Source organism: Bos grunniens, chromosome 6 (assembly GCF_055505025.1).
Source record: "Bos grunniens cultivar Pamir isolate PY7600 chromosome 6, Bosgru_T2T1.0, whole genome shotgun sequence".
Lineage (NCBI taxonomy): Eukaryota > Metazoa > Chordata > Mammalia > Artiodactyla > Bovidae > Bos > Bos grunniens.
The window spans coordinates 50014484-50042141 of record NC_141170.1 but is presented as its reverse complement, the minus strand read 5'-3'; the positions used below and the strand labels follow the sequence as shown (position 1 = coordinate 50042141).

The 27658-nt window shown below is 42.0% G+C and overlaps 1 long non-coding RNA gene across 2 annotated transcripts in view; it reads right to left on the bottom strand.

Annotated features, from left to right (window-relative positions):
* Positions 1 to 7932: 7932 nt before the first annotated feature.
* Positions 7933 to 27658, bottom strand: part of LOC147370683 (uncharacterized) — a 40348-nt gene continuing 20622 nt past the window's right edge. The window contains exon 3 of one of the 2 annotated variants that reach the window (XR_015165417.1): positions 7933 to 8338. This is a non-coding gene — a long non-coding RNA (uncharacterized LOC147370683). Of the gene's footprint in view, positions 8339 to 19816; positions 21595 to 27658 lie in introns of those variants that run through there. The other variant, XR_015165418.1, reaches the window with a different exon arrangement.

The window sequence follows — 27658 nt, the reverse complement described above, 5'->3', positions numbered from 1 at the left end:
CAAGAGTCTTCTCCAACACCACAGTTCAAAAGCATCAATTCTTTGGCGCTCAGCCTTCTTCACAGTCCAACTCTCACATCCATACATGACCATTGGAAAAACCATAGCCTTGACTAGACAGACCTTTGTTGGCAAAGTAATGTCTCTGCTTTTTATTTTATTTTATTTTACTCTCTTAATTTTTGTTTATAATGTACAGCAGTGTTAATTATTTTTATCATGTTGTACCTTATACCCCTAATACTTATTTATCTTATAACTGGAAGGTTGTAATTTTTGACTACCTTCATCCAATTCTTCCCTCTCTCCTGCCTCAGGTCCTTGGCAAAGAGTTTGTTTGACATATAATTGATCTACATCACTGTGTTAGTCCTTGGTACACAACAGGGTGAATCGATAGTTTATACATTGCAAAATGATCACCATGATAATTCCAGTTGTTACCTGTCACCATATGAAGATATTATGTAATTGTTGACTATATTCCCAACAAACACTATACAGTTCATACCTGACTTGTTTATTTTGTAATTGAAAGTTAGTACCCCTTAATCTCCCTCATCTGTTTTTCTCTTCTATAACATCCCTTCCCTCTGGAAGTATTCCATTTGTTCTCTGTATACATGATTCTGTTTGGTTATATTTGGTTATTTGTTTTCTTTTTCAGATTCCACAAGTAAGTGAAATTATACAGTATTTCTCTTTCTCAATTAACATAATACTGTCTAGCTCCATTCATGTTGTCACAAATGAAAAGATTTCATTCTTTTTTATGGCTGAATAATATTCCACTGCATGTGTCTGGTACATATATACACCACATCTTCTTTATCTACTCATCTACTTCAGGGACTTACATTGCTTCTACATCTTGGCTACTGTAAATAATGCTGCAATGAACAGAGGGGGTACACACACCTTTCAAAATTAGTGTTTCTCTTTTCTTCAGATAAATACGCAGGAGTAGAATTGCTGGATTGTATGGTAGTTCTATTTTTTTTAATTTTTTGAGGAATCTCCATACTGTTTTCAATAGCAGGGACACCAAGTCACATTCCCACCAATAAATAGTGCAAGAGGGTTCCCTTTTTCCCACATTCTCACCAACATTTGTTTTGTGTTGTTCTTTGGAAAACAGCCATTCTGACAGGTATAAGGTAGTATTTTGTGTGTGTGTGTGGTTTTTTTTTTTTTTTTAATTTTTCAGCACTTTATTTTTTTATTTGATAAATTTAACGCCTTTTATTGCCATACCTCATTTTACTGTGCTTTGCTTTAGTGAACTTTATAGATACATTTTTTTTTTCCTTGTTAATTTTCTGTTTAGTTGATCTATCCATAAGTGTGAGTGGGGTATTAAAGTCTCCCACTATTATTGTGTTATTGTTAATTTCTCCTTTCATACTTGTTAGGATTTGTCTTACATACTGCGGTGCTCCCATGTTGGGTGGATATATATTTATAATTGTTATATCTTCTTCTTGGATTGATCCTTTGATCATTATGTAGTGACCTTCTTTGTCTCTTTTCACAGCCTTTGTTTTAAAGTCTAATTTATTTGATACGAGTATTGTGACTCCTGCTTTCTTTTGGTCCCAATTTGCATGGAAAATCTTTTTCCAGCCCTACACTTTCAGTCTGTATGTGTCCCCTGTTTTGAGGTGGGTCTCTTGTAGACAACATATGTAGGGGTCTTGTTTTTGTATCCATTCAGCCAGTCTTTGTCTTTTGGTTGGGGCATTCAACACATTTACGTTTAAGGTAATTACTAATAAGTATGATCCCGTTGCCATTTACTTTATTGTTTTGGGTTCGAGTTTATACACCGTTTTTGTGTTTCCTGTCTAGAGAATATCCTTTAGTATTTGTTGGAGAGCTGGTTTGGTGGTGCAGAATTCTCTCAGCTTTTGCTTGTCTGAAAAGCTTTTGATTTCTCCTTCATACTTGAATGAGATCCTTGCTGGGTACAATAATCTGGGCTGTAGGTTATTTTCTTTCATCATTTTAAGTATGTCTTGCCATTCCCTCCTGGCTTGAAGAGTTTCTATTGAAAGATCAGCTGTTATCCTTATGGGAATTCCCTTGTGTGTTATTTGTTGTTTTTCCCTTGCTGCTTTTAATATTTGTTCTTTGTGTTTGATCTTTGTTAATTTGATTAATATGTGTCTTGGGGTGTTTCTGCTTGGGTTTATCCTGTTTGGGACTCTCTGGGTTTCTTGGACTTGGGTGATTATTTCCTTCCCCATTTTAGGGAAGTTTTCAACTATTATCTCCTCAAGTATTCTCTCATGGTCTTTCTTTTTGTCTTCTTCTTCTGGAACCCCTATGATTCGAATGTTGTAGCGTTTAATATTGTCCTGGAGGTCTCTGAGATTGTCCTCATTTCTTTTAATTCGTTTTTCTTTTATCCTCTCTGATTCATTTATTTCTACCATTCTATCTTCTAATTCACTAATCCTATCTTCTGCCTCTGTTATTCTACTATTTGTTGCCTCCAGAGTGTTTTTAATTTCATTTATTGCATTATTCATTATATATTGACTCTTTTTTATTTCTTCTAGGTCCTTGTTAAACCTTTCTTGCATCTTCTCAATCCTTGTCTCCAGGCTATTTATCTGTGATTCCATTTTAATTTCAAGATTTTGGATCAATTTCACTATCATTATTTGGAATTCTTTATCAGGTAGATTCCCTATCTCTTCCTCTTTTGTTTGGTTTGGTGGGCATTTATCCTGTTCCTTTATCTGCTGGGTATTCCTCTGTCTCTTCATCTTGTTTAAATTGCTGAGTTTGGGAGTCCTTTCTGTATTCTGGCAGTTTGTGGAGTTCTCTTTATTGTGGCGTTTCCTCGCTGTGTGTAGGTATGTAGAGGTGGCTTGTCAAGGTTTCCTGATTAGGGAAGCTTGTGTCGGTGTTCTGGTGGGTGGAGCTGTATTTCTTCTCTTTGTTCAGTCGCACTATGGGGAGGGAGGGAGGGATGCTGCAAACAAATGACACTGGTGTGCGCTCGCAGTGCCTCAGCCACACTGGGTCTGCCCCCGCTCACGGCGCATGTAGCCTCCCTGCCCACACTGCTCAGGCTCTAGGTTGTTCCGCCGGGAACAATCCGAGGCTGGCCCTGGGTTGCATGCACCTCCCAGGTCCAAGCCGCTCAGGTTCAGGCACTCAGGTAGTCCTCAGAGGCGCAGACTCAGTTGGGGCTGCGTTTTGTGCTCTTCCCAGGTCCGAGCAGCTCAGGTGATGAGGTGTTTGGCGAGCGCCAATGCTGTGACTTATCGCCTCCCCGCCACTTGGTTATCTGGGTGTAAAACCGGCGCACCTTCTCAGGCAGATGTTGACCGTCCAGACCCCCAATAAGTTTTAGTTAGCAAAGAAGCCAGTTTTATAGATAATGTCTCTCTGGGGCTGCGATTGCCCCCTTCCAGCTCTGGCTGCCTGTCACCGGAGGGGGAAGGTTTGCAGCCGGCTACCTCTGTTTAGTCCTTTGTTCCGTGCGTGGGCTGGCGGTGTCTTAGGTTAGGGCTGGCTTTTCGCATGGTAGGTATCCCACAGTCTGGTTCACTAGCCCAAATTATTTCGCTCAGATAGTGCTCAGGGTATTCAGGCCAGATTCTTACTCTCAGCGATGCAGCCCGCGCCGCGCCTCCCTGCCCAGCCCCCGCTTGCTAATGGCGGATGCAGGCGTCTGCGCTGCTTCTCCGCTGGGGGAGTTACCGTAGGGCTCGCAATCTGCGAGTTTTAATTGTTTATTTATTTTTTCTCCCTGTTATGTTGTCCTCTGTGCTTCCAAAGCTCGGCACGGATTCGGCAGTGAGAAGGTTTCCTGGTGTTTGGAAACCTCTCTCTTTTTAAGACTCCCTTCCCGGGACGGAACTCCGTCCCTCCCTCTTTTGTCTCTTTTATTGTCTTTAATATTTTTTCCTACCTCCTTTCGAGGAGTTGGGTTGCTTTTCTGGGTGCCTGATGTCCTCTGCCGGCATTCAGAAGTTGTTTTGTGGAATTTACTCGACGTTTAAATGCTCTTTTGATGAATTTGTGGGGGAGAAAGTGTTTTCCCCGTCCTACTCCTCCGCCATCTTGGCGCCTTCCCCCATGTCTCTGCTTTTTAATATGCTATCTAGATTGGTCATAACTTTCCTTCTAAGGAGTAAGCGTCTTTTAATTTCATGGCTGCAGTCACCATCTGCAGTGATTTTGGAGCCCAGAAAAATAAAGTCTGACACTGTTTCCACTCTTTCCCCATCTATTTCCCATGAAGTGATGGGACCAGATGCCATGATCTTCGTTTTCTGAATGTTGAGCTTTAAGCCAACCTTTTCACTCTCCTCTTTCACTTTCATCAAGAGGCTTTTTAGTTCGTCTTCACTTTCTGCCATAAGGGTGGTGTCATCTGCATATCTGAGGTTATCGATATTTCTCCCAGCAATCTTGATTCCAGCTTGTACTTCTTCCAGCCCAGCATTTCTCATGATGTACTCTGCATATAAGTTAAATAAGCAGGGTGACAATATACAGCCTTGACATACTCCTTTTCCTATTTGGAACCAGTCTGTTGTTCCATGTCCAGTTCTAACTGTTGCTTCCTGACCTGTATATAGGTTTCTCAACAGGTACATTAAATCACAGCAATGCTCAGGTACAGAGGTTCCCCCTGAAATATTCCTTTGCAGTCATACTATTTATTGATAGCTATCTTTAAATACTTTATCTTCTGTAAAGTCCCAATATAACCATTAGAATACAAAGTGTTTTTTCCAGTAGATCATCTATGCAACATTAGAATTGAGTGAGGAATACATGCCATTTCCTTTAAGTGGTTTTCTTGCTCAATTTCATTTTTACCTAGATAATCTAGATTCCAATGATGGATCAATTTTTAAATAGTTTTATATCATATACACACATGATAGTATTTTGTTGTTTCAGAAAAACACATATATATTTTTTCCTGAAAAGATCACTGAAACATGAATTAAAAATTTTAAAATGCCAATCCTTACAGGTATCTTTCTGACAAAAAAAATATCTGGGAGCAGACTTAACTTTTGAAAACAGTACTTTGATTGGATTACAACAGTACTTGTAAAGTACTTGTAAAGCTCAAGACAGACCAAGGCTGTATTCTAACTGGGAAACCTGAGACTGGTAGCGGTACAGGTCAGCAATTCTGTAATTTTATGCAACAAATTTACACACAGGATAGAGTTTAACAAATAAGTTTAACAAATGACAACAGACTTCCCATTATTAGAGACAGAAGTCACGAATAAGTAAGGGAGGCGGTTGGGTTAGAATGCACCCTGTGGTGCTGAGGGTGGCAGACATCACTATGAACTCTTTTATTTATTATGTCTGGATACAGAACTGTAGGAGCCTGTGTCTCCATGGGTTAATATACAGATGTATTTCCTAGCTTTGTCCACCAAGGGGACCTAGGCACTGACACCCTCGTAACAGTAACAATGAGCACAGTGTGTGCCTAGATCTTGGTTTCTAAATAACATTATCAGTAAAAGGAGTCATGGTTACTTAGAAAAATGACAGGTCCTAGGATTGCACAGGAAAACTACAAGATGAGGCTGAAGCAATACAAAAAGAGTAAGGAAGTGTTCAAAACCAAAGACGGATGGGAGTGTGTCAAAAGGACGTAGAAGCCAGCTTCAGAGTTCTGAGGCCAAAGCTGGGACAGTCTGAACAATAGTAGAAACAGTAGACTTGGATTACAACCAAAGAATAATGTATATATCCATAAGTCCATACTGATAAAAATGACTGAGATGACAAATCTTTCTTACAGTAGAATTTCCATTAATAAATAGAGAAGTAGTAAATCACCACAGCAATAACTGAAATAGGCAAGATCCACTGTAGAATAGCAAAATTTTGTGAGTTACACTTTAATAAGAAACAGGGTATTTGCATAACAACAGTTCAATTTTGGTGGTTTCATTCATTAAACTAAAATTTCTAAAATGGTATCAATTTGTGAACAAAGCACTTAAAAACAATGCCTTTTAGAGAGCTGTCTTAATTCTGAGTTCAGGTGTTCAAATCCTTTATCATTGTAACAAATATCACTCTTAACTCTAACAGAATTGATTACAGCGGCCCTTATTTTCTGGCATCTTTCACTGAGTCTTGGTAAATGTTGATAAATAATTCAATTAATTGCTAAAACATCTGAGAAGCCTTTTGAGTTGGCTAATAGATAAATTCTTTTGCCAATCAATGTATCTTGTGCTCCATCTGTTACAAAATGATGGAAAGAGGGATTCTGTCCCACAAATAATTTAAGATGGAAATATCAAAAAACATGTGTTCATTATTAATAATTTTGAAACTATTTTTACATAAAGAAGCATAAAAGATTCATATTCTTTAACCTAGTATTATGTTGCTAAACACACCTTGAAATCACTCATACCAGTTGACAGAATAAGACTTTATCCTTCAAAAAAAAAAAGACCTTATCCTTCCAACAGACATTTTCTAACATTCCAATCACTGCACTCTTATTTCACAACTGTTCCTAACTTTGTTAGAACTCAACAGTGTGAAATAAAGGCTGAATAGTTGTGGTGCAGTTTTAAAGAATCTGCATGCCAATACAGGAGACATAAGAGATGTGGGTTCAACCCCTAGGTCGGGAAGATCTCCTAGCAACCCACTCTAGTATTCTTGTCTGGAAAATTCCTTGGACAGAGGAGCCTGGTGAGCTACAGCCCATGGGGTCACAAAGAGTCAAATATGACTGAACAGACAGCGCACACAGTGAAATAAGGGCTGAATAAACACATCTGCATATTCATGTGAGGTTTCTAACATACCTGAATATTTGAAAAGGGAACCAAAGTGAGCCATGATCAGAACTCTAAAATGGTATAATCAACTTTATTCATAAGTTTTTAGAAATTTGCATCTGACAATAGCCAACGCTGAATTTCAAACCTGCTGATCATATTGGCTGTTGCTGTTGAGTTGCTAACTTGTGTCAGACTCTTTCGTGATCCCATGGACTGTAGCCTGCCAGGCTCCTCTGTGCATGGGATTTCCCAGACAAGAATACCGGAGTAGGTTGCCATTTCCTTCTCCAGGATATCTTCCCAACCCAGGGATTGAAATCATGTCTCCTGAGTCTCCTATATTGGCAGGCAAGTTCTTTATCACTAAGACACCAGGGAAGTCCAACTGAGTTCACGTACATTTAGTTAAGCAATGCCTAAGGTCAGGTTTACATGCATTACTTAATGTTCATCATCATCAAAAACCCTCTTCATCATGTTTTAAAAGACATGCCTGTCCTTGTGAAGCTTACATTCTACCAGGGAATAGACAATTGGTATACAAATTAGTAAATCTAGTCTGTCTCATCACTGATGGCATCACTGATTCTATGGAAATGAGTTTGAGCAAGCTCTGGGAGTTGGTGATGGACAGGAAAGCCCGGTGTGCTGCAGTCCATGTGGTTGCAAAGAGTTGGACACGACTGAGTGACTGAACTGACTGAATCTATCTCAAACCTCTTTAAAAGTGACCCTTGACCACAATGAGGTACCATCTCATACTGGTCAGAATGCTTGCCATTAAAAGTCTACAAACAATAGATGCTGGAGAGGGTGTGGAGAAAAGGGAAGCCTCTTATACTGTTGGTGGGAATGCAAACTAGTATAGCCACTATGGAGAACAGTGTGGAGATTCCTTAAAAAACTGGAAATAGAATTGCCATACAACTGAGCAATCCTATTGCTGGGCATACACAACAAGGAAACCAGAACTGAAAGAAACACATGTACCCCAGTGTTCATCGCAGCACTGTTTACAATGGCTAGGACATGGAAGTAACCTAGATGTCCTGCTGTGGAGTCAGGCTCCTCCCTTAGAGAAAGCTCTCTGGGAGAGGGGTTAAGTGTATGTGCGCTCAGTCGTGGCCGACTCTGCACCCTCATAGACTGTAGCCCACCAGGCTCAGTGGGATTTTCCAGGCTAGAATACTGGAATGGGTTGCCATTTCCTTCTCCAGGTGATTTTCCTGACCCAGGGATCAAACCCACATCTCTTGTATCTCTTGCATGGGCAGGCAGATTCTATACCATTAGTGCCACCTGGGTTATAGCAGCTGAATTCTTAGAAAGACTTGCTATACATATCAAAGGGAAGTTTTGTTGATGTTTTTTTTTTACCCCCTTCAGCTGCTGTTTGTTCAGATGTTCTCAGTTTAAAATAGTCATCATGCCATTTTGGTGGGGTTAGCCCCTTCATTTCCCTGTTATAAGTTGTCATGAAGTTTCACTGGCAAGGAGCTGTGGAGATTGCTGTGGAGAGCCGGGAGGTAAGAGACCTGCAAACAAAAGCACAGATACAAGGATGAATATGCCTAAAACAGCAAATCCCAACATGTAGCCCCATCTTTCACTGAACCAGTCTCTTATCCTTGAGAACAGGTCAGTCCAATTAATCCGTGCTTCCCTCATCTTCTGTAGGATGTCAGCCTGGTTTAGTAGCTGGCTCATATCCTTCTGTATTTCTTCTGACCTGCTTCCATACAAGCAGCACTGCCTGCCAATGATGGTATACTGTGACCCTTGTCGGGCAGTCCACGGGGCCAAGAGATGGTGATTTTGGAGCACAGAGGCAAAGCTGCCAACCCCCGGTAGACATACTTGCAAAGTGTGTGGGGAGGCAGTGAATCCTGGTTCCATGACTCTGGAAGTGTTCGGAATTGCTTCTTCTGGATCAGAAGTTCTCAAACTTGAAAAAGCATCCTTACTGAATCAGTATTGTGATACATGAGTACTTGCCTACGATGTCTGGTTGGATGCATCTATGTGGTGCTACTTTATGCCTGAAGGAGCCCGGGCTTGTATCTGGTTAGCATTTAAAGTGGGATGCCTAGTGAGGGGGGCTTCCCAGGTGATGCCAATGGTAAAGGACCCATCCTGCTGGTGCTGGAGACCTAAGAGATGCCGGTTCGATCCCAAGTTGGGAAGATCCCCTGGAGGAGGCCATGGCAACCCACTCCAGTATTCTTGCCTGGAAATACCCATGGACAGAGGAGCCTGGTGGGTTCATAGGGTCATGGAGTTGGACACAACTGAAGTGACTTGGCACACACGCATGCACCTAGTGAGGAAGGTCCCAAGTAGCCAAGACCACGTCGCCCTGACCATTTATATGGGAACCCTTTATATACTTTATGGCCACCTAAAATAAACAGACCAGAGGTGTTCACAGACAAGGTCAGAGTGGAACCTGTGACCCACCAGGTTGGAGCCTGGTGTCCACAGTGGCCTCCGTCATTAGTTATCGTGGCATCTGTACATCTCCATTTCCCCACATGCCTCTGTGAGGTTGTCAGAGCAGAATGGATTGTGAAACATGGTGGTGAAGACCTTCAGTCCAGTTTCGGCAGCTGTAGAGATAGGTGTCATTACCTGCCCAGATCATTCCAGAATTCTGGTTGGCCCCTTTGTAGCCTGGGGCATGGGGCAGATCAACCAGGGAAACAGCTGAGCTGTTCCAGGTCCCATTTGTGTGGGCTGCAGACCAGGAATACTTCCCAGTTGACTAGGCAAACATTTGTATCATTATAACCAGTCTTGAACTCATTTGTAACACCTATGGAGGGTTTGAGGTGCCATCCATCCGTGGAATGCAACCTTAGTACTTGATTACACTACTGCTTTGGTATGTCACCTAAGAAGAGTCCAGGGACATTTTTATTTTCAATGCAAAGAGAAATTTTTCCCTCCAATAGCCTCACCTGAGTGAAGGACAGACCCTGAGTTTCCATGGGGGATCCCCAAGTGCCCTGCCATAGGAGGAAGTAGGGTGTCTTCCATACATCCACTGTCCAGAATGGGTCCACCAGATGTTTGCACTGGCAGGAACGAAACCTAATTCAGGTTCTTGGGCAGTATTTAGATGTTGACATAACCAGCAATTACACTGATTAGTTAAGGTGGCTGCTGCTGCTGCTGCTAAGTTGCTTCAGTCGTGTCCGACTCTGTGCGACCCCATAGATGGCAGCCCACCAGGCTCCCTCGTTCCTGGGATTCTCCAGGCAAGAACACTGGAGTGGGTTGCCATTTCCTTCTCCAATGCATGAAAGTGAAAAGTGAAAGTGAAGTCACTCGGTTGTGTCCGACTCTTAGTGACCCCATGGACTGCAGCCTACCAGGCTCTTCCATCCATGGGATTTTCCAGGCAAGAGTACTGGAGTGGGGTGCCATTGTCTTCTCCATAAGGTAGCTAGGGTCTGGAAGATTAGTGTGAGTGGGTGTTGGGGCCATGTTAAAATTGTTGAAAAAGCAGTAAGAGTTAGTTGAAGCAAGACATAGCCTCAAAGGGAGCGCACAGTAAAGGAATAGAGCGGGGATAAGTTAAGACAAGCAACCTCCAGTTAATCTTTCACTAACTGAAAGAGGAAGGGTTTTGTTTTAAATTTGTAGGTCAGAGAATTTTGCAGGTCAGGCAGAGGAGAGGTTTCAAGGGAAGATAAATGGAGAAATTCTTGATCTGAGATCTTGGGAAGAGCCATCTATTTGTGGTGTTGTCTGCTTCTGGAACTCTAGAGAGCTCTGGAAATCCTCAGTTTGAGGTCGCTCATAGGAATGGCCTTCTAATCGTTCGGGAGGGTGATGTCTGGATGCAGCTTGCTATTTCATGTAAATCCAGGAGGACTTTTATTCTGATGACAGTGCAGATAGCCGTACTTCCTAAGGCCTACCCTGGCAGGTTGATGGTGTATGTTTTCTTCTAAAAATGTTGATATATACTCACCTCCTGGAAGAAAGGGAAAGCATGGCCTGTCAGTGAAGACCTTGCTTTTTTTCACTTGATGATATACACCAAGTATCGAACTAGTCAGAATACTGAAACTGTTCACTCAAAGCCCCAAGATGCTAGCCCAATCCAGGAATGGAAGGTTTCCAAAGAGGTTCAAAAGAGGTTCATTTTCAGTCATCTGGATCTGCATAAGGGCCAGGGCTAATACTTCTATCCATGTAAGTCTCAGTTCAGTTCAGTTCAGTCCCTCAGTCGTGTCCGACTCTTTGCCACCCCTTGGACTGCAGTATGCCAGGCTTCCTTGTCCATCACCGACTCCCAGAACTTGCTCAAACTCATGTCCATTGTGTCAGTGATGCCATCCAACCATCTCATCCTCTGTAATACCCTTCTGCTCCTGCCTTCAATCTTTCCCAGCATGAGGGTCTTTTCCAATGAGTTGGTTCTTCGCATCAGGTAACCAAAGTATTGGAGTTTCAGCTTCAGCATCAGTCCTTCCAATGAATAGTCAGGACTGATTTCCTTTAGGATTGACTGGTTGGATCTCCTTGCAGTCCAAGGGACTCTCAAGAGTATCCTTCAATACCACTGTTCAAAAGCATCAATTCTTCAGTGCTCAGCTTTCTTTATAGTCCAACTCTCACATCCATACATGACTACTGGAAAAACCATAGCTTTGATTAGACAGACCTTTGTTGGCAAAGTAATGTCTCTGCTTTTTAATATGCTGTCTAGGTTGGTCATAACTTTTTCTCCAAAGAGCAAGTGTCTTTTAATTTCATGGCTGCAGTCACCATCTGCAGTGATTTTAGAACCCGCCAAAATAAAGTCTCTCACTGTTTCTACTGTTTCTCCATCAGTTTGCAATGAAGTAATGGGACCGGGTGCCACGATCTTAGTTTCCTGAATGTTGATCTTTAAGCCAACTTTTTCACTCTCCTCTTTCACTTTCATCAAGAGGCTCTTTAGTTCCTCTTAGCTTTCTGCCATAATGGTGGTGTCATCTGCATGTCTGAGGTTATTGATATTTCTCCCTGCAATCTTGATTCCAACTTGTGCTCATCCAGCCTAGCATTTCGCATGATGTACTCTGCCTAGAAGTTAAATAAGCAAGGTGAGAATATACAGCCTTGACGTACTCCTTTCCCAGTCTGGAAACAGTCTGTTGTTCCATGTCTGGTTCTAACTATTGCTTCTTGACCTGCATACAGATTTCTCAAGAGGCAGGTCAGATAGTCTGGTATCCCCATCTCTTGAAGAATTTTCCACAGTTTGTTGTGATCCACACAGTCAAAGACTTTGGTGTAGTCAATAAAGCAAAAGTAGATGTTTTTCTGGAACTCTCTTCCTTTTTCAATGATCCAGTGGATGTTGGCAAGTTGATCTCTGGTTCCTCTGCCTTTTCTAAATCCAGCTTGAACATCTAGAAGTTCACAATTCATGTACTGTTGTAGCCTGGCTTGGAGAATTTTGAGCATTACTTTGCTAGCATGTGAGATGAGTGCAATAGTGTGGTAGTTTGAAAATTCTTCAGCATTGCCTTTCTTTGGAATTGGAATGAAAACTGACCTTTTCCATGTAAGACTAATTTCTAGATAAATCTTTTTCCCCTTAACATTCTTTTTTATGTCTACACTTTGATGTCTTCCTTCCCTTGAGGATCAGGGATGGTAGAGAATATGAAATTTTAATGAATATCCTCTCACAGGTCTTTGTGAGCAAGTGATTTGCTTTTGCTGTAAAGTGAGTTCCTTGGACAAGCTACTGGTTACCAATGCAAGGGTGGGGAGAGGCAATATAGAGGTGGAGGAGTGGAAGGGACAAACTATTGGGTGTACAATAGGCTACAATGATGTACTGTACCACACGGGGAATGCAGCTAATATTTTGTAGTAACTGTATATGGAGTGTAAGCTTTATTAATTGTATGAAAAATTTAAATATTATAAAAAAAGAGAGAGTTCCTTGGTCAGATTCAGTTCAAAAAGGAGTGCCAAAACAAGAAATAGTTGGAGTTGTTGGTCACAATCACTGTGACATCAGTATGTCTAACTGGATAGCACAGACCATCCACTAAACGTACAGACAATAGCCAAACAGTGAAAAAGAGTCAAAGGCTGAGGGTAAATTGATAAAGTCCACCTGGAGTGCCATAAAGGACAGTCTGGGGTCTTGGAGGTCTCCCTGGGGTACACTAGTTACCTCTGGAAACTTGGTAAGATTATTATAGGTGGCGCACTGGGATACAATGTGCAGAAAGTACCTGCAGAGGTCAAGAAACTACGGCGCTGCCAAAGTATGCTCACAGCATGACAGACTCCAGAGGCTCAACTAGTTCTGTAAAGGGTTGTAGCTTCCCCTTCTGCCAATGTATCAGCCCTCGAAAGAGTTAGGAGTTTTGCTGCTTGGGCAGAGTTTCTAGTGGGCATGCACGCTTAGTCGCTCAGTTGTGTCTGACTCTTTGCAACCCCATGGACTATAGCCCTGCAGGCTCCTCTGTCCATGGGATTTCCCAGGCAAGAACACTGAAGTGGGTTGCCATTTCCTTCCCCAGGGGATATTCCTGACTCAGGGATTGAACCTGCATCTCCTGAGTCTCCTGCATTGGCAGTGGACTCTTTACACTGAGCCACTTGGGAAGCCCTTTCTAGTAGGCAGCATGCAGCAAGTGTTTTCTGTGGGATAGTCAGCTTCCTTGAAAATTTTATTACAAGAGCCATCATAGAAAAGAACACATACGGTTTGCGAAAGGATGCACTAAAGTTTTTCTTGTGGTTTAGAAACCATCTAGATGGTCATAAAGTGGGTGGAATGACTCTTCCTTATGGCTTAAGGAGCCTGCAAATAGGAGCTGGGTTTATCTGGTGCCTTCCTAGGCCTGGGTCCTCATGGATCTGATTTTTCCCACCAATGGTCCCTCTACAAGAACTCTCCTAACAAGGCCTTCACCTTTATCCTCTCTTCAGGTCTGCACCTGGTCCAGGGCTTCCGGTTACACAACCCCCTAGAATCCTGAGTTGCTTGCTCCTTTGCTCTGTTTCCATTTATTTTGCATGTCTCCTATGTGTCATGCACCCTTCTAATCCTTCAAAGGACAAAACAGAAGCCTTTGACATTCTAGTGGAGAACAACAACAAAAAAATCAAGATGTAAATATATAATGTCTTAATAATAAGAAGAAAAAACTAAGTATTTATTACTACTTGGAAGACTAAAGATAGAAAATAGTATTTTCTGTGAACAAATGCCTCTTCTGACAGTGAGAAACAAAGAAGCAAAACTCATCATGATTGGTGTTACTGCGCTGCTTTAAGGAAAGCAGAAAAACATATTTCACTGCAGAAATGATTAAATGTGATAGAAGGTTTTTACCAGGAGTGATAGCTGGGTGGCGCCCTGCACACCCAAGTAAGGTCCTATTTGGATCTGTATTTGATCACACAGAGGAGACTGAGATGGACAATAACAATGGCCCTGAGTTTTGGGACACGTGGTCCACAGTCCTGGGGGCAGTCACTAGTTAAAGGATGCTCAGGAAGAAGGCTAACTGTCATGGGGCTGGGATAGTGGTCTTCAAACCTTTCATATTCCTAGTCCTCCTCTCCCAGCCCTGAATAGGCCTGCAGTGTTATCCTTTCCAGTGTTCCAATAGCTCAGGGGAACCCTTCCAAAGAGCAGCAGCAATCCCACTGTTCCAGGCTGGGCTCCAGTCCCATTAGTCTCTTCAGCCCTCCCCAGGCTATTTATTTTTTGTCTCTTGCCTCTTCAGTGCCTGCTCTTTTTGCTCTTCAGTCTGGCTCCAGAAATGAGTGTAACCACTATTCAAACTGCCCTTTGCTTACGCTGATGGACCACCTCATTTGTAACTATCTTTATTTCATTGATGTCTCCTTTCCTCCCTCTCCCTTTTAAATTAAATTACATTTTGTTTTCCCCAAGCTATTTCTACCTTCTAAAATACGTCTGTTTTTACAGTATAATTGAGTAAAGTTGGGGATGAGAAGAACAGTGGTGGTGAAATAAAGTGGAAAGAGACAAACAAATGTTCAGTCTTTGGAAGCAATTGCCTCATGTTGGGATGTGTTTATTCATTTATAGAACCCATTTGTATTGAGAACTACCATATGCCAAGTCCTGTGCTAGACCTGGAGATAAACAGACCGAAGAAAAAAATGGAACAAAACACGGACCTTGCCGTGTGGAACTTTTAGTCTAGTGAGTAAAACACATTAATACAAGAATCACATTGGAGGTCAGAGACTCAGCTGTGAGGCTGAGGAAGGGATTTTTAAGCAGAAAATTGATGATGAGTTTATGAGGCCAAGTACAGGGGCTTCTATGAAGAGGGAAGAGCATGTACACGTGGAGTGTGAACTCCAGAAAGGAGCTCAGTGCATTCATGGAGATGGAGGAAGGCTGTTGTGACTTCTGCACTGAAAACCAAAGGATGAGGATGGAGCTGCAGGATAAGGCATGATGTAAACTGGGCTGTGGGGGTGGGGGCTGGGGTGAGGTTAGGGGTGGGGATTATAATGTGTTGTATATATGCATGTTAGTACAAATTTGTTTGCAAGCCTGGCATGTGTTCAGGCCAGCATGTCAAAGATAATAAGTGCTAGCCTTTACTGCACACTTACCACATGCTTCTGTAATCGAGCACGCCCCTATGGGGCCTTCCTGGGACACGCCTTACCCCAAACCCTCTGCTTCAGCTCCTCTCTAAAGTACCTATTAATAGATAATAGTATTTGATGCACATTTCCTGAGTCGTTTTGTAGATATGAAATGCCATTGCCCCCCACCCTTACCAAGTGAAGGAACCTCTTGATGAGCATAAGCATGTTGTCTGGAGCCTAAGCACTGATAAAGTTAACCCCTGTGATACCACCCTTCTTCCTCACCATCAGCCAGTCAGAGAATTGTGCAAAAAACTGGTCAGGTACACTGCTGACCTCTGATGCCCCTCCCCTCCACCTGCCCTTTAAAAATGGTACATATACACAATGGAGTATTACTCAGCCATTAAAAAGAATACAATTGAATCAGTTCTAATGCGATGGATGAAACTGGAGCCTATTATACAGAGTGAAGTAAACCAGAAAGAAAAACACCAATATAGTATGCTGCTGCTGCTGCTAAGTCACTTCAGTCATGTCCAACTCTGTGCGACCCCATAGACGGCAGCCCATCAGGCTCCCCCGTCCCTGAGATTCTCCAGGCAAGAACGCTGGAGTGGGTTGCCATTTCCTTCTCCAATGCATGAAAGTGAAAAGTGAAAGTGAAGTCGCTCAGGCTTGTCCGACTCTCAGCGACCCCATGGACTGAAGCTTACCAGGCTCCTCCATCCATGGGATTTTCCAAGCAAGAGTACTGGAGTGGGGTGCCATTGCCTTATTTGCCAATACAGTATACTAACGCATATATATGGAATTTATAAAGATGGTAATGATAACCCTGTATGCGAGACAGCAAAAGAGACACAGTGTATAGAACAGTCTTTTGGAATCTGTGGGAGAGGGAGAGGGTGGGATGATTTGGGAAAATGGCATTGAAACATGTATGATATCATATAAGAAACAAATTGCCAGTCCAGGTTCGATGCAGGATACAGGATGCTTGGGGCTGGTGCACTGGGATGACCCAGAGGGATGGTACGGGAAGGGAGGTGGGAGGGGGGTTCGGGATGGGGAACACGTGTACACCTGTGGCAGATTCATGTTGATGTATGGCAAAACCAATACAATATTGTAAAGTAATTAGCCTCCAATTAAGATAAATAAATTTAAATTAAAAAAAAATACTTTGCCAAAACCCTTTGGCGAGCTGGAGGCTTTTCAGGGTATGAGCTGGCTTGTTTCCTTACTTGGCTTTGCAACAAACCTTTTCTCTTTTCCAAATTCTGACGTTTCAGTTTGTTTGGCCTCACTTGTATGTTGAGCACATGGACTCGCCATTAACATTCCTTTAAGTGTTCTACACATATTATCTTATGTACTCCTTTCAGCTATTTACTGGGTATAAAATTTCTCATTTTGTACCAGAGGATCCACATATTTCTAATATTTTGTGAGAGCTGTTCCCTTGTCACTTTAACAGATTGCTGCTGCTGCTGCTAAGTCGCTTCAGTTGTGTCTGACTCTGTGTGACCCCATAGACGGCAGCCCACCAGACTCCCCCGTCCCTGGGATTCTCCAGGCAAGAACACCAGAGTGGGTTGCCATTTCCTTCTGGCAACATATAAAGGGACTTCTTGGCAGTCCAGTGGTTAAGACTGTGCTTCCAATGCAGGGGATGCAAGTTCAATCCCTGGTCAGGACACTAAGATCTCACATGCCCTTTGACCATAAAAAAAATTGGAGGGCTTCCCTTGTGGCTCAGCTGGTAAAGAATCCGCCTGCAATGCAGGAGACCTGGGTTTGATCCCTGGGTTAGGAAGATCCCCTGGAGAAGGGAATGGGTACTCGCTCCAGTATTTTTGCTTGGAGAATTCCATGGACAGAGGAGCCTGGCAGGCTACAGTCTACGCGGTCGCAAAGTTGGACATAATTGAGCAACTTTCACTTCTCTTTACTTCAAACATATAAGGAATTATAAGCACGTCCAGTGTAGCATCTAGTGGGTCAAGTTCCTTTGTGAAATGTGTACACAAACACAAACTTAGGGAAGAAAACTGAAATCATAGCTGCAACGGCCAGCTGGTAGGCACAGGATGGCAGCATGGAATTCTCAATTTCTGTAGCTTTGAAGGTGCATTTCTCTAAAAATTATTGTGGAATTTAAATTAGAACACTGAAAAGACCCAGAAGTATGTTGATGGCCATGTTAGAAGTGGCACGCTGATCAGCTGAACCTAAACAGCACTGGCGGTAGTGGTGGTTTATTTGCTAAGTCACGTCCAACTCTTGAGACCCCATCAACTGTAGCCTGCAAGATTCCTCTGTCCATGGGATTTCCCAGGCAAGAATACTGGAGTGGGTTGCCCTTTCCTTCTCCAGGGGATCTTCCCGACCCAGGAATCAAACTGGAGTCTCCTGCATTGCAGGCAGATTTTTTACCAACTGAGCTACATCATATAGCATTTGATTATATTGGATTTTAAATATTGCCTTTTCTTTCTATTTTTGGCCATACAACACAGCTTGTGGGATCTTAGTTCCCCAAACAGGGATTGAACCCAGGCCCTTGGCACTGACAGCACAGAGTCCTGACTGCTGGACCACCAGGGTATTCCCAAAGACTGCTTTTTCTTTAAAAAAAAAAAAAAAAAAGAGCACTCTTTAATTTGATTACATGTTATTCATGAGAAATGGAATATTTCCTGCCATGTCAATAAACAAAGGATGTCATGGTCACCAGCCATTGCAGCTACTGATGACAGAGAGCTAGTGAGCCCTGAGGGAACTTAGGAAGGAAAAGAGGAACTACCATCTAGCAGGTCTCAGACTGTAGCCACTCCCTACAGTGAGCCCTGAGGAAATTCAAGGTGTGAAGACACAGGATACTGGCCCTGCTAGCTGCGGTGCATATCAAAGGAATGACTTCAATGAGCCCAGACTCCTGCATTTTCCCATACATGCATGCATGCATGCTAAGTCACTACAGTTGTGTCCAACTCTTTGTGATCCTATGGACTGTAGCCCGCCAGGCTCCTCTGTCTATGGGCCTCTCTAGGCAAGAATACTGAAGTGGGTTGCCATGCTCTCCTCCGGGGGATCTTCCCAACCCAATCAAACCCCCTTCTCTTATGTCTCCTGCATTGTCAGGTGGGTTCTTTACCACTAGTGACACCTGGGAAGCCCTTTCTCATTCATAGAAAAGTGTTAAATTCCTTGACAAATCTGATTTTCCTTAAATAACAATAATCTCTTGACATTCAGACTACCTGCCCTTCTGTTGGAAAACTTTATGTAATATCCTGGCTCCCCATTCAGTTCTCTCAGGGTTACTTGAGATGCTGCCTTCTAGGCTTGAAGTCCTAAAAATTTCCACCAAATAAAATGCAACTCCTGGACTTCCCTGGTAGTTCAGTGGTTTCGAGTCCACCTGCTAATGCAGGGGACGTGGGTTCGATCCCTGGTCTGGGAAGATTTAACAGGCATTGGAGTAACTAAGCCCATGCACCACAACTACTGGGCCCAAGTGCTGTAACTACTAAAGCCCAAGCACCCTACAGCCTGTGTTCCACAACAAGAGAAGCTACTGCAACGAGAAGCCCACAGTAAAAAGTAGCCCCTCTCACCGCAACTAGCGAAAGCCTGTGTGCAGCAATGAAGAGCCAGTGCAGCCAAAGACAAATAAATAAATCTTTGCTGCTAAGTCACTTCAGTTGTGTCCGACTCTGTACGACCCCATATACAGAAGCCCACCAGGCTCCCAAGCCCACCAGGCTCCCCTGTCCCTGGGATTCTCCAGGCAAGAACACTGGAGTGGGTTGCCATTTCCTTCTCCAATGCATGAAAGTGAAAAGTGAAAGTGAAGTCTCTCAGTTGTGTCCGACTCTTAGCGACCCCCAAGGACTGAAGCCTACCAGGCTCCTCTGCCCATGGGATTTTCCAGGCAAGAGTACCAGAGTGGGGTGCCATTGCCTTAAAAAACCCTAAAAACATAACTCTCAACTTTCAGGTTGTGAATTATGTATTTTTAGTTTCTATCCATTATGCTTAACATCCAGTGTACTCTATAAAAGTACTATATAAATTATATTTGGTTGGTCAGCTAAACTAATTAGCATAAGGTATCCAATTGAAAGTACAGTCTAAATGGACTATTTAATTCCATTAAATATAATGGGGTGAAGAGCTAGATCCTGCTTCTTCTGTGGCACAATTTTAATGAGACTGCTTCAGATGAGTCTTGCTCTACATCAGAAAAGAAACACAAATCCCTCCAGCTTCTATTTCTGGTTCTACCACAGGCTTTGCTGTTATACCCAGAGCAAGATGGAACCTGTTACTTTTTTCCACCTGCAAAATGTAGGCAATGCTTTTAGCCTTTTTTACAGAGGCACAGGATTAATGAGAGCCACAAATGACCTTGACCTGTTTTGTAACTGCAAATGTCTTTTTATTGCCAAATATTCATGAAAAATGAAAATCTGCTAGTTTTTTTTTTTTTAATGAGTCAATATTAGGCTAAAACTTTAAAGTCTGGAACATGTACTTTATCGGTTGTTTTTAAAAATTCCAGTTTCCAAATTTAAACAAAAGGAGAATAAGATAAATCTTTCAAGTGATAATCAAAACAGTAGGAAGGAAGTATATGGGTTGCCTTATAAATTGAAGTCTGTTTTTCAAAAACTATGATTTTCAGTAAGATTAGTAAGAGTGTCTGAAATATTTATGTTAGTAAAGCCATGGTGAATGAGGCTGGCTTGCTGGAAGAAATCATGCCAAAAGTTGGCATGTCAGGATGTGGTATTAGTGTGTTTACATGTTAAGCCAGTTGAGAAGTTCGTGATAATGTGCTAATTTAGAATGATTGTTGACTACTGAAATCTATCAATCCTGATACTGATGCTGTGGGCCTGGGACTGATGGTTCACAAAGGAAGAAAACATTCTCAAACGTGGTGCTTTTGCAGAGCTCCAGCTAGTCAGGAGATTCTTTTTTCATCCTAGGCAACTGTTACTGGTCTATATCACCGTGGGAGAATGCAGTCCTTATTTCGGTGATTGAGTTAGATACACATTATGATTTACTTGTTTTTGAAAGACACAATTTAGGTCAGAATCACAAGGAATGAAATCAACTACTCCCAAAATATGGAGCTGGTTAGTGGAAAGTGCTTAATTCCCTAATCTATAGGTTCCAGGTGGAAGTATTTCGAGTAAAATAACACGCTTGGTTGTCTGCTTCCTTCCTCTTCCCCTGGGGAAGGAGGGACTTCTCTCCTGGATGAGTTGGAGAAGGAGTTGGGCAGCTTCTCCCCACCTCCAGGGCCCTGAGAGCAGCTGAGCCGCAGGAGTTGATGTGATTTCTGTTTACTGCCACTGAGTCCATGTAACATATTTACTTCATGCTTCTGTCTATGTTATTATTAATGTTCATTATCTGGACTCTGGGATGAATTTTGCATAATGAAGACAGTTCATGCATATTCATAGAATTCCCCTCAATCAAGACTCATTTCAGTAACTCAGAGGAGAAATCACCCTTTTATATATCTTGGGATCCAGATAAAATGGAAAATAATGGATATTCTGTCTTTTACTCCTGTTCACCTTCTTCATATTCTCCACAGCGGTGGCTGTAGAAATGCAGAGGGAATGGGGAAAATGCAACATTTTTACATTTACTTTTCCTACTTTAATTTTAACAAAGACTGTGGGTTATACAAGGCCATCTCCTTAGGTCTAACATAGCAGCTAACACATATTTGAAGCTCAATCTTATTTACTGACTGAATGAATTATTAAATTCAGAACATTTTCATTGAAAATGTTTAAAAAACATTCTAAGATATTTCATAATGCCCTTAATCAAATTCCATAATTACTTACAGGTTATTGGATCGAGCCTGGGGGTCTTACCAAGCTTCTTTTGGGGCATCCCATCACAAAGGTCATGGGTATGCAGAAATGAGGAGGTTTTAAAAACATTTATCACACAAAGGGGCAACTACCAATTAGCATACAGACTCCCCATCTCACTCCCCACCCCAGAACAGTGGTTCAAGCCATAAAAAAATCCATGTGCAATGCAGGAGATACAAATTCGATTCCTGGGTCAGGAAGGTCCTCTGGCAGAGGGCATGGCAACCTACTTCAGTATTCTTGCCTGGAGAATCCCATGGACAGAGGAACCTGGCGTGCTATAGTCCATGGGGTCACAGAGTCAGACATGATTAAGCATACACACACACAGACACAGAGAGAGAGAGAGAGAGAGATCTACATAAATATATAATACAGAAATATAGAATCCCAGACAAACACTTTTAGATGGGAAGCATCTATCATGGACACTAATTACAAGGAAAATATCAGCCTTTTGGGGCCTGAAGCTTTAGCCTGTGCCCAGCAATAGCTGTCATTCAATGTCCACCTCACCCTCGGCCTGTGCCTGATGAGCCCCTGTCGACTTACCAAGTGTACTTCCTCTGACTCCCTGGACCTTTCCACATCACAAACTCCAATTGCCTGTCCTTGCTCCAGATGACACACCTTTAGGGGTTCTTGCTCTCCTTTCCCAGACCCCATTTTCAGCCTCATGGGTGGAGTGGTCTCAATTTCATTAATGCACTTAACCGAGTAACACTAATGGAGCACCAAGTGTGTTGAGCACTGGGCTACGTGCCTGGTATACAAAGACGACCTGCACCTAATGCTAGCTCTCCCAGTTCTCACGGGTAGTGACTGGACAGTAAGTGATGTGGTCGAGTTAGCACCAGGCACTATGGAGACAGAAATGAAGCACTGAGCCAGACCTAGAGGAGTTCCAGGTGCAAGACCGCCTTCCTCAGGTTGCCATGTCCCAGAAGAGACTTAGGTGGAGGTAGAATTGAGATTTTGTTTTAAATTTTTAATTTTTTTATAATAGGTGTTTGTTGGTTGTCTATTTTATTAATAAATATAGCAGTTTGTGCATGTCAGTCCCAAACTCCCAATCTATCCCTCCTCCCAACCCTTCCCCACTGGTGACCATAAGTTCATTCTCTATGAGTCTGTTTCTGTTTGGTAATAACTCCATTTGCATTATTATAAGAGATACCATATAATATTTGTCTTTCTCTAACTTATTTCACTTAGTATGATAATCTCCAGGCCCGTGCATATTGCTGCAAATGGTATTATTCCATTCTTTTTAGTGGATAATATTCCAGTGTGTGTATATATATATATATACACACACACACCACATCTTCTTTATCCATTCATCTGTCAATGGACATTGAGTTTGCTTCCATGTCTTGACTATCGTAGACAATGCTACAGTGAACACTGGGGTGCATGTATCCTTTCGAACCATGTCTTTATCCAGATGTATGCCCAGGAGTAGGACTGTTGGATCATATGGTAGCTCTATTTTTAGTTTCCTTAAGGAATCTCCATACTATTCTCCATAGTTGCTGTACCAATTTATATTCCCACCAATAGTGTTGGAGGCTTTGAAGGAGAAAACAAACAGAACAGGCTCCATCTTGAAAGCAGGACATCTTGGGCCGGACTGTGGACTTTGAGCTATATGCCCAGTATCTATGGAAACGATATACCAACTGGAAAACCAGGCCCCCTGGACAGAAGAGCCCCAGGGCTCGTACCTAGACTCTCTGTTGCCTAAAAGAATATCTTAATTATCTGTGTAACTGAATAGAATCATAAATTCTATTATGCTTATTGGAGTATGACCACAGCCCTATTGATAATTGTCCCCTGTTAACTACGTAGGCTTAAGGCATATGAATCACAGGTTAACTTTGATTGTATCTTTCTTTTCCTCTGTTCAGACTAGTTTCAGGGAATTTGGCATGTACACTTAGGGTATATAAGGTTTTCAGAAAACTGGTCGGGGTCCTTGGCCAAGAGGAGACTCTGCCTTGGGCCTGCCGGTGTAATAAGCTGCACTCCACTATCTGCACTGTCCTTCTGAGTGAGTTTGTTTCTCAGAACGCGTGGCTACAACAGCTTCACTTTTCTTCATACCCTCTCCGGCATTTTTTGTTTGTAGACTTTTTGGTGATGGCCATTCTGACTTGAGAATTGAGAATTTTGAACAAGTCCCAGATCCACAACAGAAGGCTTTATGAAGCTGAGTCTGTGGTCAGATAAAGAGGAACAGTTAGATGTGGGCTCTGCAGAAGGAAAGGAAAGTTCCATAGACATTATAGAAAACGTTAGTTTAGATATGGGTGCTTAGAATCAGTACTCTTCCCTCTTTTTGATGGGGCCTTATTGGCACCTTTGAAAAACTGGGGTTAGAGAATCAGGGACAAGGGTAACAAGGACCCATTTACTAAAATTCTCTTATAATACATCAGGGAAAATTGTGTGTGTGTGCTGTAGTATTTTACTGCCATTTTAGGGGACGTTTATGACTCTGATGCTGGGAGGGATTGGGGGCAGGAGGAGAAGGGGGCGACAGAGGATGAGATGGCTGGATGGCATCACTGACTCGATGGACGTGAGTCTGAGTGAACTCAGGGAGTTGGTGATGGACAGGGAGGCCTGGCGTGCTGAGATTCATGGGTTCGCAAAGAGTCGGACACGACTGAGTGACTGAACTGAACTGAACTGATGGTTTCCTAACAAGCTTCACTCATTATAACTTGCATACTAGTATAGACAAGTTGAGGGAAAAAAGTTTAATTGACGATAATCCCAAAGGTGTTGATGGGAAGGGTTTTTTGTTTGGCTGTCATTGAAGTGAAGATCAGAGGTGATTCTTTGTCTCCCACAAAACTTTGATGTTTTCCTGCACTAATGCTCACAGGCAGGATGTAAACACCAATATTCAGTGGCAACATCCATATCACTTTATGATTAGGTGAGACGTTTGTTAAGGAAAATATAATTTGTTACTCCTCAGTGTGACTGTGAAATGTTCTTGGGCACCCTGAAGGGAAAGCTAGTTCTAGAATAGAAGCATTAACATACACTAACAGTCTATATAAAAAACTGGTTTAACTGACTGCAAATGAATAGTTTGCATAGTTAAGACGACTAATACATAAGTACATGCTCAAAATGGTAGATATATTGATCTTGAGCAAACTAGTCATTTCACAAAATTTTAACTGAAGCCTCAAAGGATATGGTATACTTTGATATGAATTTTAAGTGCACTAAATGCATTTACAGTTATGTTATGAATTTTATTTTTTTTTCATTTTTCTTAAATTTATTTATTTTAATTGGAGTCTAATTACTATACAATATTGTAGTGGTTTTGGCCATACATTGACATGAATCAGCCATGGGTATGAATTTTAAATGCACTAAATGCCCCATATACTCTACCTTGCCAGCACTTCGTGGTATGGTACTGGCTAATGTGTTTCATCATTGCCATGGAAGGCTGAAAATGTCAGACAGGACTCATGGAATAATATGGATGAAACCTGGTAGGGAACCTGGTAGAGGACCAATTTGTTCACACACATAATGATTGTAATTACCCTATATACTGTATTAACATAAGCCTCAATGATTTCTGATTATTTCTGGCTTTCTCTTACAAATATTATCCTCTCCTTAGTTTATAACCTGATATATAAAGGTAGGCACTTCCCTGGTGGCTCAGTGGTAAAGAATCCACCTGTTGATGCAGGAGATGCAGGTTTGATTTCTGAGTCAGAAAGATCCCCTGGAGTAGGACATGGTAACCCACTCCAGTATTCTTGCCTGGGAAATGCCATGGACAGAGAAGCCTGGTGGGCTACAGTCCATGGGGTTGCAAAAGAGCTGGATACAACTTGCTGACTAAACAATAACAACAACACATAGGAAGAAGCAGTGCTTTAATCAGCAGAATGGTCCTCTAATCTCTGATTATCCTGCTGCTGCTGCTGCTAAGTTGCTTCAGTCATGTCTGACTCTGTGCAACCCGAGAGACAGCAGCCCACCAGGCTCCGCCATCCCTGGGATTCTTCAGGCAAGAACACTACTGTGCCTTAAAGAAGGAAACTGCTGCCTGGCCCCACAGAACAACCAAATTCATCCAAACATCCATCCAGCTTTCATCCATGCGCTTGGCATCCATCCGTCTATCCATCTACCACTGTTCTAAGCAGTTGGGGACATAATGTTAAGCAGACAACTACCCTCATAGACTTTGTAATCTATGAATCACTGGGGCGGCTGATTTGCCAGCCAGTTTGTCCTCACATCAGAGCGAAATAAGAGCATTTCATCCTAAATAATTACTTAATCTAGAAAATTTAGAAAATATACAAATAAAGAAAATGATGATCATTTTTAATATTTCCTAGAACTAATCACTATTAGGGACCTCCTTGGTGGTTCAGACAGTAAAGAATCTGCCTGCAATGCGAGAAACTCAGGTTTGATCCCTGGGTTGGGAAGATTCCCAGGAGAAGGGAATGGCTACCTACTCCAGTATTCTTGCCTGGAGAGTTCCAAGGACAGAGGAGCCTGGCAGGCTACAGTCCATAGGGTCTCAAAGCGTCGGACACAACTGAGCGACTAACACTAATCACCATTAATGTTTTGGTGTATTTACTTAAAGTCTTCTGTGTTTGTATGTGTATAACAACAGTGAAATATACAATACATAATTTTAAGTCTCTTGTTTTATTATTTGCTTAACATTATATCATGAGCAATTTCTATGCTATTAAATTATTAAAGATATGACTTATAGTAGTTGCTTGATGTCCCAGTCTATAGATCTATTAATTTTTGCAAAACATTTAGACTGTTCTTATTTCCCTTATTTTTTTGCTTTCAATTAATACTAAAATAACATCTTTAAACCAAAAATTGCACCCAAATCTCCTTAGGATTTCCCCTTAGATTTCTAGAAGTGTAGTTTCTGGATAAATGCATATGAAAGTTTTATGGTTTTTGCTAACTTGCCTTCCAGAATAGAAAAGATTCCACTCCAGAATATCTAGAAAATTTAAAAATAGTTTAGCTCAGTGTTTGCTGTCATGCATATCAATCATGATGCCATATTTGGCTGAATGGTAGTGTCTTTTACTGTTTGGACACAGACTTTTTAAATTATAGGTTTTGAGAGGGTGACTTTGAATGAACCATGCTGAAAACAGTGGACATTTTTCGGGTGTTTTTCTTTTTTGTTCATTTCTTACAGCTAACCTCCTCATTCCCTTTTTTACTCTTTTTTATGCATACAATTTCAAATCCTTTACCCCATTTCCATGCCTTCACTTATGCTGGTAAGCCATCTTTCCATATTTTTTCTGAAGCTCACATAATCAGGTATACATTTATACACACACATGTACACACACATAATCTTGTTATTTTATAGAAATGCTATCTCATTATATTCACTTCCACATAAAAAAAAAAAAAAAAGCAGTGCCTCTGGTGGTATGTTCAGCAGAGTCTTCTGGGAATCATTACTGGAGGTCTAGCATAGAGCCAACTGTCCTAGCTTTTTCAATAAATTCTGGTATTAAGTTTCTCTCTAATTTAAACAGCTAAAGTGATGCCTCTTTTATTCACTTGAATCCTGACCTTATTCAAGTCCCTTCCTCCAAATCCCATGATTATTATACGTCACTGCTCTTTAAAATTCTTGTCAGCATGATGGGTATTGGGCTTCCCTGGTGGCTCAGTTGGTAAAAAACCCAACTGCAATGCAGGAGACCCAGGTTTGATCCCTGGGTCAGGAGTATCCCTTGGAGAGGGAAATGGCAACCGACTCCAGTATTCTTGCCTGGAGAATCCTGTGGACAAAGGAGCTTGGCAGGCTACAGTCCACAAGGTCGCAGAGTCAGACATGACCAAAGCGTCTGAGCACACACACATGCATAATGGGTATTAAGTGATGTCTTGGTATTGCTTAATCTTGAATATGAGTCTCCGCCAACTCTCTTGCTCTGATGTGTTTGAATATCGTCTTTGCTCCTCACTGCAACTCTCTCTGCGTTTTCCCCAGATTTTACTGCCCTTCTGCCCTTTGTGGTTGGAGTAATCTACTGATTCATAGGTTATTCCCCTTTATTCAAAAATTATTTTCACTCCTGCTTCCTTGATATTCTCTTCAACACTACTTCTACCCTACTGCTGCTGCTGCTGCTGCTAAGTTGCTTCAGTCGTGTGCGACTCTGTACGACCCCATAGACGGCAGCCCACCAGGCCCTCCCGTCCCTGGGATTCTCCAGGCAAGAACACTAGAGTGGGTTGCCATTTCCTTCTCCAATGCATGAAAGTGAAAAAATAAAGTGA